Below are 12,713 nucleotides of genomic sequence, written 5' to 3' on the forward strand. Positions count from 1 at the left end.
AAAATGACAAGCACTTTGTTTAGAAGTGGGACTTCCAAAATCAGGCCTCAGCCATTAAATGGATCAGGCAGAGATCCTTTCATCTACAAAACTTCAGGGCTGTGTCACAAGGTTACAGATTAAAATCCCACTTCAGGATTTGAGCACAAAAATCAAGACTATCACACCACTCTAGCTGCAATGCATTGTTAGAGATGTCATCTTCCAGCTGAGATCCTAAACCTAGGCCTGTTGGAAATGGGGGTCCCTTGAAAGAGGAATGTTCCTACTATTTATTTGTCACATGAGCAGTAATTAACTTACCATATTTCTTGCATATGAAAACACAAGGAAAAATTTACGAGAATTACACTAATTAACTCATTTCTAAACAGCTGTTTCTCAAAAAGCTCTATGAGCTATCAGAAAATTTCTGTCATTGACTACCTATGGTAAAGGATCATGCACTGCTCAAAGTCAGTAGGCCCCATCCATCTGTTGAGGTGAATGTAAAAGATAAGACCATAAAAAACTAAAACAGGAATAGACTTTTGGCCCCTCAAGCCAGCTCCACAATTCAATAGGTTCATGGCTGATCCGACATTCCTCACGTGCACTTTCCTGTCCTTTCTCCTTAACCCTTGATTCCTCTACTGGTCAACAATTTATCTACCTCAGCCTTAAATATACACAAGGATCTCACAGCATTATTTTGCAGCAGAGAAGTTATTCCATGTTTCCTGGCCCCTATTTATTCCTCAATGAACATTTTTCAAACAAATCTTGTCATTATCACGTCTCTGTTTGCAGGAGTTTGTTGTGTGCAAATTGGTGCCACATTTCCTACATTATGACAGTGACTTCTGTTCAAAAGTTCTTAGTTGGCTGTAAGATACTTTGAGACATGTTGCTTATCATTATAAATATTTTAAAATAAGTACTACTGGCACTGATTTAATATTTCTTTTCCTGCAGTATTCTAACAATTCTAATGACTTGTATTAATTGACTATTGCATAACTGAATTTATATACCATTGGTGAATGATAGTTATACAATTATTAAATTAAATATTACTGGAATGCATAATCGTACATGTTATGTGTATAAATATATTGTACAAATATCCATTCATAAATATCTATAGATCCTTATTTAGGCTGAATATTTCTGTACATCTTTCTTTCAGTATTTTTGATGTAAAATCAGATAAATATTTATTATACAGCTCTCTGGAGTTGCTGGCTTGTATATGGTAAGAGACAAGATGTCATTGATGGCTCATATTCACACTGAATGTGAAAGGGGCACACCCTCACAGCTAGTTTTAACAAAGAGAGATTTCACTTTGAGTGTGTGCAGATTGTTTTTAATTCCACACTTGTTATTGTTCATGTAGTCAGCCAATATAGAGTCATAGAGGTCTACAGCACAGAAAAAGTCCCTTTGGCCCATCAAGGCTGCACCTGTCTAAAACACTCAATAGACAAGGAGCTCTCATGATGTCTTCATCATCTAACACTTGGTACTTCTTCATCTCTTCAGGGAGGCAGCCCATAAAAACAGAATGCTAATAGGGTAAAAGCATCACCCTGTTCCCATGACTGATGATATCATTCTGACTAATCCAAGACCAAGGCCAGGAGCAATAGAACAAGGCTCTTGCAGCTATCAGAGGATAACTGAGAGGACCACTGGACCACTTAAAATGGTCTGTCAATGTCTTGACAGGTCATGTGATTTTCTATTCTGTGTAACAGAGAGAGTGTTCAGAATAATGAACATGTGCTGTGCTTTAAAAATGCTACCACAAGAGTGTAGATATTCTATAAAATTTTCACTACTCAATTCAACCTGTCTTGAAATCATAAACTGACTTCTTTCTTTTCTACACGCCAACAGAGATATTCCCACATACAAGAGTTTCCTTTGCACATCAAGTGATTTTCAATATACATTGTCTGAGTGAATTATTTAGTGCTGTTTTCCACTTACAAATGGACAGTCTACTTGCAGTGCACGGTGCTAGGAGTGAGGAAGTCAGCAATCACCCCTAATGCAGGTACCATTTCATTTAATATTGGCACAACTCATATTCTTCGGCATCTTGGCAGATGTCCAGAAGTCTGTGCCCACCATCTTCAATTTGCCTGGGAGATTCTGAATTCTTCTCTTAGCTGTAACTCTTCCCTGTTGCCCTCTGCACACAGATGGCATTTCATTGGTCTGTTGCTGCCAAAATATAATTAAGATACTTAGGGAAAATGCCGTGGAGTCATTTGAGAGAAAAATGAAAACACAAAGCAGTAATTGTGTTTCATCTGCTTGTGTCCCTGCGCTTAAATTGATGAATGCAAAACAAATAATGATGTTAAAAGACTATACAGCAACTTCCCAAGGCTTAGCATCTTATAACTATTTTATAGCTTTATAAGTGAACTAAGAGGTTTAGAGAGAGAGAAGGATATTATGAAAACTTAATTGTGAACCTTTGTTGCATCTCCCAGATGTAGGATTACAACATTGTTGGTTTGACCAATAATGTAGGGAATAAAGTGAGTTCAGCTGAGAACATGAATGAAGATCTAAAGGAACTGGCCTTATCCAACTGGTACAATGTATTTATAATCTGTCTGGGTAAGGATAAAGGTTGTTGGATGGACAGCAGATTGTTCACCACTGCACATTTGAACAGAAGCCTCTCCAAAGCTGGGAAGAAGGGGATGGGTTAGTAAAAGCATTGGTGACAATTGTAGGGGAATCCATAATTAGGGAAAACTTTGTAAACAGGATCAAGAGCCATTGTTGTTTGTGGCCTACCAGGTGCCAGGAAGAGAGACATCTTGAGTGAAAGGATATTGGAAAGGGACCTTGGAGACCTGTGCAGCTGGGAAGAAAATTAGAGGGAATGGTGCTGAGGACCAGATGGTTTTTGGCCAAGGGTTTTAAAAGTAATTGATGATAACATGGCAGATATCCAAACTATAATTTCAAAAGTTCTTTTGATTTGGGAACCATTCTTTGAAATTGAAAAATTGTGCATGCCAATTTGATAGTTAAAAATAGTTAGGGAGTCAAATAGGGAATTATAGACCAGTTATCCCAACATTTTTTATTTAATTCATTTATGGGATGTGGGTAACAATACTAGGCCAGACACAGGGTGAGTCACATGTATACCAGACAAGTAAGGATGGCAGATTTCTTCCCCAAAGGACTAGATGGGTTTAAACATGGTCAGCTTTTAATTCCAGATTTTACTGAATTCAGATTTCACTACCTGTCATGGTGGGGTTTTGATTGATTGATTGATTGTCACATGTACCAAAGTACAGTGAAAAGCTTTGTTTATGAGCAGTACAGAACATCATAGAAAGCAAGGATATGCAGATCAGAGGTTATAAAAAGCCATAGACAGAGGCATATAGATTGCATTGCACAGGGTGTGCACTAGGCGAGATCAACATTAGCAAGATCAGCATTATTTGAGGCTAGACAGTCCATTCATTAGTCTAATAACGGCTGGGAAGAAGCTGTTCCTGAACCTGCTGGTGTATGTGTTTCGGCTTCTGTATCTTTTGCCTGATGGAAAAGGTTATAGGACATCATTACCAGGGTGCAATGGGTCTTCAATGATAGTGGCAGCCTTTCCACAACAGCGAGCCCTGTAAATGGAGTCCACAGATGGAAGGTTGGCTTCCATGATGGTCAGGGCTGTGCACACCATCTTCTGTAGTTTCTCATGGTCCTGGGCAGAGCAGTTACCACACCAGGCCGTTATGCACCCGGACAATGTGCTTTCAATGGTGCATATGTAGAAGTTGGTGAGGGTCCTATGGACATGCCAAATTTCTACAGATGCACCAGAAAAAGTTGAGGCATTGTTGTGCCTTCTTGACGGACTACATGGGAAGTCCAGGACAGGTTGTCAGATATTGTCTCTCCAAGAAACTTGATGCTCTCTCCCCTCTCAACCTCAGTTCCATTGATGTAGATGGGGTCGTGTTCTCCTCCTTTCTTTCTCAAGTCAATGATCAATTCTTTAGTTTTGCAGACGTTGAGAGAGAGGTTGTGCTCATTGCACCATGTCATCAAGCCCTCTATCTCCCTTCTGTATTTTGACTCATAGTTAGATACCCATCCTGTTACAGTGGTGTCATTTGTGAACTTGTAGATGGTGTTTGTTTGGAATTGGGCAACACAGTCGTGGGTATATAAAGAATACAGTAGGGGGCTGAGGACACATCCTTGGAGGGGGTGGCTCAAGTGTTGAGTGTTATTGTGGAGGAGGTGCAGTTACTTATCCTCACTGATTGCAGCCTATGAGTCAGAAAGCTGGGGATCCAGTTGCAAAGGGCGGAGCCAAGACCAAGGTCACAGAGCTTTGAGATCAGTATGGAGGGGATGATGGTGTTGAATGCAGAGCAGTAGTCAATGAGTAGGAGTCTGATGTCCAGATGTTCCAGGGATGAGTGCAGGACTAGGGATACGGCATCTGCTGTGAATCTGTTACATCAGTAAGCACATTATAGGGGATCGAGGCAGGCTGGAAGACTGGAGTTGATGTGGGCCTCATGAAGCACCTCATGATTATTGAGGTCAGAGTCACTGGTCAATAGTCATTAAGGCACATTGCATATGCTTTCTTAGGCACGGGGATGATGGTGGTCTTCTTGAAGCAGATGGGGACTTACCTTGTAGGAGAGAGAGGTTGAAGATGTCAGTGAATACCTCCGCCAGTTGGTCCGCACTGGATCTGAGTGCTCTGCCAGGGACTCCATCCGGGCCCATTGTTTCCTTGGGTTGACTCCCAGGAAGACAGATCTGATGTCTGCATTATTGGTGAACCCATTATTGGTCGAATGACATCGCTACTTTGACACAACCTCCATAGCTACCAATCAAAAAGCATGAATGAATGAACACCTCGAGTATTCAGACGGTCAAAGAGAGACAGCAAAGATTTGAAAAGGGTCGGGTTACACCTGAAGAGCACAACTGAATTTATTTTGCAAAGGTGACTGAAGTATAGTGGTCAGTGAGATGTGAATGGTTTCAATTTATGCAGACCTTTCCACATAAAAGATTATTGATCTGGTTAGGAAAGTGGTTGAGTGACAGAAAACAGAGAAGGGATAAAGGGCAAGTACTCTAATTAACAGGATGTGCCTGGTGATGCCCACCGGGATTTGTGTTGGGACCTCAATTATTCACCATATTTATTAACAAGTTAGATGATGGGATATGCCCAGGTTTACTGATGAAACAAAATAGTTGGCATTGTAAACCATGTAGATAGAATCAAAGAGATATAAAAAGTTATAAAGAGATATTTATAGATTAGGTAAATAGGCAAAACTGTAGCAAATGGATTTCAATGTAGACAAACGTGAGGATATCCACTTTGAATGTAAAAAATAAACAGAAAATGATAACTTACTCATGGCAAAATGTTCCATTCACTTTGGAAGGTATGCAGCATCAATTTACCAGAATGAAACCTGGACTCCAAGGGTGAAATTATAAGGAGAGATTACAATGAAACAAACTAAGGTGACTTAAAGGGTAACTTGATCAAATTCTTCAAAATTTTACAGGGAACAAGCAGAATAGATAGAGAAAAGCTATTTCCATTGCTCTGAGAGTCTAGAATGAAAGAACAAAATCCAATAATTGGAGCCAGACTTTTCAGGAATTAAACATCAGGAAAAGTTCTGGACAAAAATGGTGCTGGAAATTTGGAATTCTCTTCTGTAAATGATAGATGTTACCTTTAAATCTGAGAATAGTGGAATTCTGTTAATTAATGGTGTTAAGGATTGTGGGGGACGTTGGGTGTTTAGTGTTGGACTTGCTTCAGCAATGGTAGTATTAAATGTCAGCAAAACCAACCCCTCGGCAGTTAATAGCTGACTCCTCTTCCTATGTTTCTATATAACAATGCTGTAAATCAATGCAAAAAAAATTCAGAGTAACATGTTTCATTTGCAGAATTCTGCATCACTAGTGAACCTCCAGTATATTTATGGGGTGGCAATATTAGACATCCATTTTCTTTCAATTTTCATGCAACTTAACAGCTACAGATAATTCTTCCATTAGATCACACTATTATACCACAATTGTAGAGCACAATTTTATGACAAAAGCTTTTGGTGCATATATAGGCAAAGATTTCACAGGGAACTGATGACCACATCCACTGGCCAGAACACTGGAAAAACTTAATGGCAAATTATGCAAGTTCCAAACTGATTTTACATTCAGCAGGCACTTAAATACTTGCATTTGAATTCCTATCCTTTAAAGAGGTGAAAACCCACCCCCAAGATCTGCTGGTCAATTGGAGGATTGGCACTCTAGGAGTGGTGCCTGCTGCTGGAACCACAATCAGGCAACAGGACTATCAATGGGCACATATTCCCCTCCCCTCCCTTGTCCGCCTTCTGCAGGGACTGTTCCCTAAGGGATGCCCTGGTCCACTCTTCTTTTACCCACATCAACCACAACCCCACCACAGCTCCACGGCACCTTCCCTTGCAGCTGGCGAAGGTGCAACACCTGCCCATTTACCTCCTCTCTCCCCAGTATCCAAGGGCACAAACATACCTTCCAGATGAAGCAACACTTCATCTGCACTTCCCAGAATCTAGTCCACTGCATTCGCTGCTCACAATGTGGTCTCCTCTATATTGGGGAAAAGAAGCATAGACTGGGTAACCGCATGGTAGAACATCTACTTTCTGATCACAAAAAAGACCCTGAGCTACCTGTTGCCTGCTACTTTAACACACCACCCTGTTTCCTGGCCAACATCTCTGTCTCTGACTTGCTGCAGCATTCCAGCAAAGCTCAACGCAAACTGGAAGAACAACATTTCATTTTCCGCTTGGGGACCCTGCAGTCCTCCGGACTCAATATCGAGTTCAATAACTTTAGGGCCTAAACTCTCCCATGTCCTAGCCCCTACCCCACACAGCAGGCCTTGTTATGACAGCCTGCCATTACACACAACTATTGTTAGTCACTAACAGTCCCTATTAACATCTATTCAACATCCCAGCTGGATCATTATCAACTCCCTTGTCTATCCAACTGCTCTTTTCTCTCTTCGGGCTCTATCATATCATTTAATCCTTACCCCATCCCCTTCCCTATTTTCTGCCTATAAACCGATGCTTTCCTTGCTACCATCAGTTATCATCATAAATACCATCAGTTCTGAGGAAGGATCACCAGATCCGAAGCGTTAACTCTGATTCTCATCACAGATGTTGCCAGACCTGCTCAGCTTTTCCAGCAACTTCTGTTTGTGTTCCTAAAAAAAATACTACTTGGTCACTTCAGTTACAAACATACAAGTTAGAAGCAGCAGTAGGGCCATTTATTAAGATCACAGCTGATCTGATTATGAACTCAATTCCATATACCTGTCTGTCTAAATAACTTTTCACTCTCTTGTTTACCAAGATTTATTCACCTCTGCTTTAAAGAAAACAGCATTCTGCTTCATTGTCTTTCCAAGAAGAGAGTCCCAAAGACTTAAAACCCTTGAAGAGAAAAGACTATGCCTCATGTCTGTTTTAAATGGACAACCTCTTGTTTTTAAATGATTACCCAGTTGTTCTCCATTCTCCCTCAGAGGAAGCATCCTCTTCACATTCACTCTGTCATGCTTCCTCAGGATCTTATATATTCCAATTAAGTCACATTTTACTTTTCTGAAATCCAGCAGGTACAAGCCTAGCCTGTTAAACTTTACTTAATAAAACATTCCAGGTATTAATGTAGTAAACCATCCTTAAACTGCTTCAAATGCATTTATATTCCTCCTTAAAAAAGGAAACCCACACTGTAGACATAATCCAGATATGGTCTCATCAATGTCCTGTTTAACTGAAGCATAACCTTCATCCTTTAGCCCATTATTTTGTTTAAAATTCTGTTAACATCTTTTCAGCTTATCCCTAATTTCCTTTGAAAAGGTGATGATGTACTGCCTCTTGAACTGTCACAGAAATTGGGGTGTAGATATGCCACACTGTTCTTAGGAAGGTAGTTGCAGGAATTTAACCCAGCAACAGGGAAGGAATGGTCAGGATGATATGTGACTTGGGGGAGGGAACAGTTGCAGGTTTGGTAGTCATATGCATTTGTTGCCCCTGTCCTAGTGGTAGACATCAAGAGTTTGGAATGTGTTGTTAAAGGAGCCTTGGTGAGTTGCTACAATGCATCCTGTAGATGGTACATCCAGCTGTGACTGCGGGTCAGTGAAGGAGGTGGATGGGGCACCAGTAAAGCGGGCTGCTTTGTCCTGGATGGCAATGAGCTTCTTGATTGTTGTTGGAGCTGCTGTCATCTGGCAAGTGGAAAATATTCCATCACACATCTAACTTGTGTCTTGTAGGTGATGGAAAGTTATTGGGGAGATCGGCAGTGAAATACTTACTGTGGAACTCCCATCCTCTGAATTGCTCTCATAGCCACAGTATTTATATGGCTGGTCCAGTTCAGCTTCTGATCAATTGTAACTGGCAAGACATTGAGATTGGGTATTCAATTATGATAATGCCATTGAATGTCAAGGGACGATGGTTAGTTTCTTATTTGAAATTATCATTTCCTGGCATTGTGTGCTTTGAATGTTACTTAGCACTTGTGAAGCTAAGCCTGGCTGTTGTCCAGGTCTTGCTCCCTGTGGACATGTGCTGCTTCAGTATCTGAGGGGTTATGAATGGTGCAGAACATTGTACAATCATTAGTAAATAGCCACACTTCTGATCTTACAATGGAGGGAAGGATATTAACAAGCAGCTGAAAATGATTAAGTCCAGGGCACTATTCTGAGGAACTCCTGCAGGGATGTCCTGGACTCCACCACTACTCCCTTTCACACAACCTTATACCCCACCACCTTCCCCACTTAAATCACCCATTCTCATTCACTATCACAGTTTAATACCCAGAGGGCAGAAAGAGAGAGATCCTAAATTGCTTTGTTTAAAGTCTCTTGCATAAAATTTTCTTTAAAATGGACACTCTGCTGTGCTGACATTATGGAAACCACTAACCACATGATGCCAGTCAGTCATATTTCTCTAAACTTCACACTCACAATAACCAGAAGACATCATCGTCCTAGAATGTTACATTGTATGAACATTTCAACCAAGTCAACATAAAGAAATGAAGGACGAAATATCCAACTCAGTCAGTTCTGAACTAAAGAGACCATCTAAACAGATCATTGTTTGACGTGGTGTTAATAACTCCATAGCTATCTGCCACAAAATAGGTCTTGGCCAGGACATCAAATTTGACTTTGTTTAAACCATCTTTGATTGTAAAGTTTTGACTTCTTTCGTTAGTCTGCTTACAACACCTGAAGAGGCAATAGCTCTATCCCTAGCTAATGCCTGCCTCTAATCTCAATATCTCCAGTCTGATTTCTGGAAAATCCTGAATTTTGCCTGTGAAAAGAACCAAATCCCAGCTTACAAATGCTGTGTTTGCACCAGCAATTCAACTGCACCTGTACTCCTGAAAAAGTGACTACTACACACAGCCCACAGATAACCTCTACTCAACACTGATCTATTGGACTCTCTAATTTATGTGAACTAATTTCAACATCTTTGATCTTCATCACTTGTAACTTCTCTTCTTTCCTTCCTCTTTTCATGCTTGGGTATGTGTATTTTGTGAATTGTACTGTGAACTGTTCCTCTGGGTTTTGAATACAGTTATGCATTTCTATAACCACAAAGAATTTGCTGCGAGTCTTTTTGAAGTTGAATATGGGGATATGGGGAACCACACCATTGCCTATTTTTGAAAGGGAGAAGAAAATATAAGAAAATTTACAGATCACATTTGTTATTAGCAAAAGAGACAAAAGGCAAAAGTAATTCAGTTTACCTGTCTCACTCTGTGTGTCTCTCTCTCTCGTTTGGGACAACATTGAAAAGCTGTTTAGATACATATCAGAATACAGCCACTAGGGTCATAAAAAGGGGCTTGGCTTGTCCTTCCACCAACAATCGAAAATGGACTCTGATTTCACATAGACTCTGCATTTCAGTTACTATGAAAAGTAGGGAGCTGAACAGCAATTCAGTGGTGATTACTGCTCCTTTGAATGTTCAGGTCAATTTAAAATAAAGCATATAATTCTAAAGGGGTGCAGGAGTGGTGGTGTCTGGGAACATGTGTGCACAAATCTTTGAAGGTGGCAGCGCAGTTTAAGAAAGCAGCAAATAGCTGCATCCTGGTTTTATAGATAGCAACAAGGAATACAAAAGCAAGGAAATGTTACGATTATCCCGTACAAAACACTGAGTTGCTCACATGGGCACTGAGTGGTTAGCACAGCGCCAGGTTCAATTCCAGCCTCGGGCGAAAGACCGTGTGGAGTTTACACATTCTCTCCGTGTCTGTGTGGGTTTCCCCCGGGTGCTCCGGTTTCCTCCCACAGTCGAAAGATGTGCAGGCTAGGTGGATTGGCCATGCTAAATTGCCCATAGTGTCCAGGGACGTGCAGGCAAAGTGGGTTTGCCATGGGAAATGCAGAGTTACAGAGATAGGGTAGAAGGGTGTGTCTGTTTGGGATGCTATTCGGAGACTCAGTGTGGACTTGATGGGCTAAATGGCCTGCTTCCACGTTGTAGAGAATCTAAAAAAGTCTGGGGTACTGTGTCCAGTTCCGGACACCACAAAAGAAGAATGTAGGGACATTTAAAAAGGTGAAGAAATGGTTCATGAGGATGCTTCAATGGATGTGGAACTTCAATTACATAAGTTGAATAAGCTAGTCCTATTTTCCTTGAAAAAACAAGATTAAATGATGTAGTAAAGTTGTTCAAATCCATGGAGGGAACTGGGTAGAGTAGGCTGAAACAATTGCCAAGAACTGGAGGATACAGATTTATGGTGATTGGCAAAACAAAGAGTAACAGTGACATGAGGAGAAATGTTTTTCTAAGGGAGTGGTTAGAGTCTGGAATGCTCTGCTGGAAATTGTGCTGGAGGTGGATTCAATTCAGGCTTTAGACAGAGTTAAATATCTAAAGGGAAGCAATTTCCAGGGCCACAGGGAGAGAGCCATTAAGGCCATTGTAGGATGTCTTATGCGGCATCTATTGTATGAATTACTCAATCTGCCATATCACCTAGACAGGATCAGCAGTTTATACTATTTGGATATAATTAAATAACAACAATGTGTTACCTAATGAATATAAATTAAGGATCAAGAATACATACATTCAGAGATGAACATGCTAGAGAATGACCCCTTATTTCTAACCAAATTTAATTTTTTACCTACTCAGGTACTTTCTGAGTAATGTTTTGTTTCCCACAAATATAATTGGGAATTGTTGGGATCTCACACCCAATTACTGTTCTGCAAATAATTCGTGACAATATTCAAATCTGCTCATAATTGTGCACGAACTGCATTTGAGCATTTTCTGACTTTTGAAACATGATTTTATAGTCAAATTCAAATTAAATCCAAAAACTTGGAATTTGGGTTCATCTATATCCCTTTATGTATATGGATATTTGTGAAGTAACTACTGCCTCAGAACAGATATGTGGAGAACTTATCAGTTTTAATCAATTTGAAAAACCTGAGAGTGTCTACTTTACATATTAGAAATCATAAAATGTAAATTTTCAATTAGCCATGTAGAATATGTCTTTGCTACCAACATAGATTCTTATCCTGAGCAGATGCAACAGGTGGGATAGCCATAGGGGTAGCTGGTTATTGTCACATCAGTGAGCCTGAATGCATTTGGTGAAGAAATCTGTGAAGGTAACAGATTTAAGTCATGTTAAAATATGGACTTCAAAGTTTTTCGAATTTCATTTTTAAAGCAAATCAGTAACAGCAAAGTACCCAGGTATTCACATAGGTTTGGGAAGTATTTTCTGCCTGTTATTAAATTATTGATAATGTAGAGTAGCAAGATAGCAGCGACATAGACTTAATTATCTGAAGTCAGTCAACCTGCCTTTTGAAAGCACTGCCAGGAAATGTGGTCTATTTTGAGGCTAGGGCCTCATTGCCAAGCCATCTTATGAAAATCACTGGCTAATGCAGGTAACACTGTACACCCCCTTCCAACTCCATTTTCATTTAGCCCCTCCCCCTTTCCCTTTCTCTCAACTTTGATGGTTTGCATTGCCCTTAATGGGTTTTGCATGTAAATCATTCAATTGGAAACATGGGTGATTTACTGCTGGTGATTAATAGATGGAAAAAAAATCACAGGTGATTTGGTAATGGGGGAGAAAATGTTCAGTTATGTGTAACAACACTTCTGGATATACAAAAACATAAAACTGGTCAGACAGCACATGGTGCACAGTTCATACATTGATATTTTTTCATAAAGTAACCCTTGCAGCCCTGGTAATATTCCAGTAACTCTTCACAGCACTCTTAAATTGTCGGTATCTCCGTATCAAGACGTTGGCTCCTTTAATGTACACAGTGTTGCAAGTCTAACCAGGGCATCATGAAGCTGTAGCACATTTCTTTGCCTTTATATTCCAGCACTTTTGTATTGACGGTTGGTGTTCCATTTGCTTGTTTGTTTATTTTTTGCGCGTACACATTTAGTGATCTATATACAGACCCCTAAATATATTTTTGGATGTTTAATGTTTAAACATAAAAATCTATTCTGTTTTGAGAAAGGTGTTACACCACAATGTGCGTGTAA

The sequence above is a fragment of the Rhincodon typus genome, chromosome 1 (genome assembly GCF_021869965.1).
Source record: "Rhincodon typus isolate 14 chromosome 1, sRhiTyp1.1, whole genome shotgun sequence".
NCBI lineage: Eukaryota > Metazoa > Chordata > Chondrichthyes > Orectolobiformes > Rhincodontidae > Rhincodon > Rhincodon typus.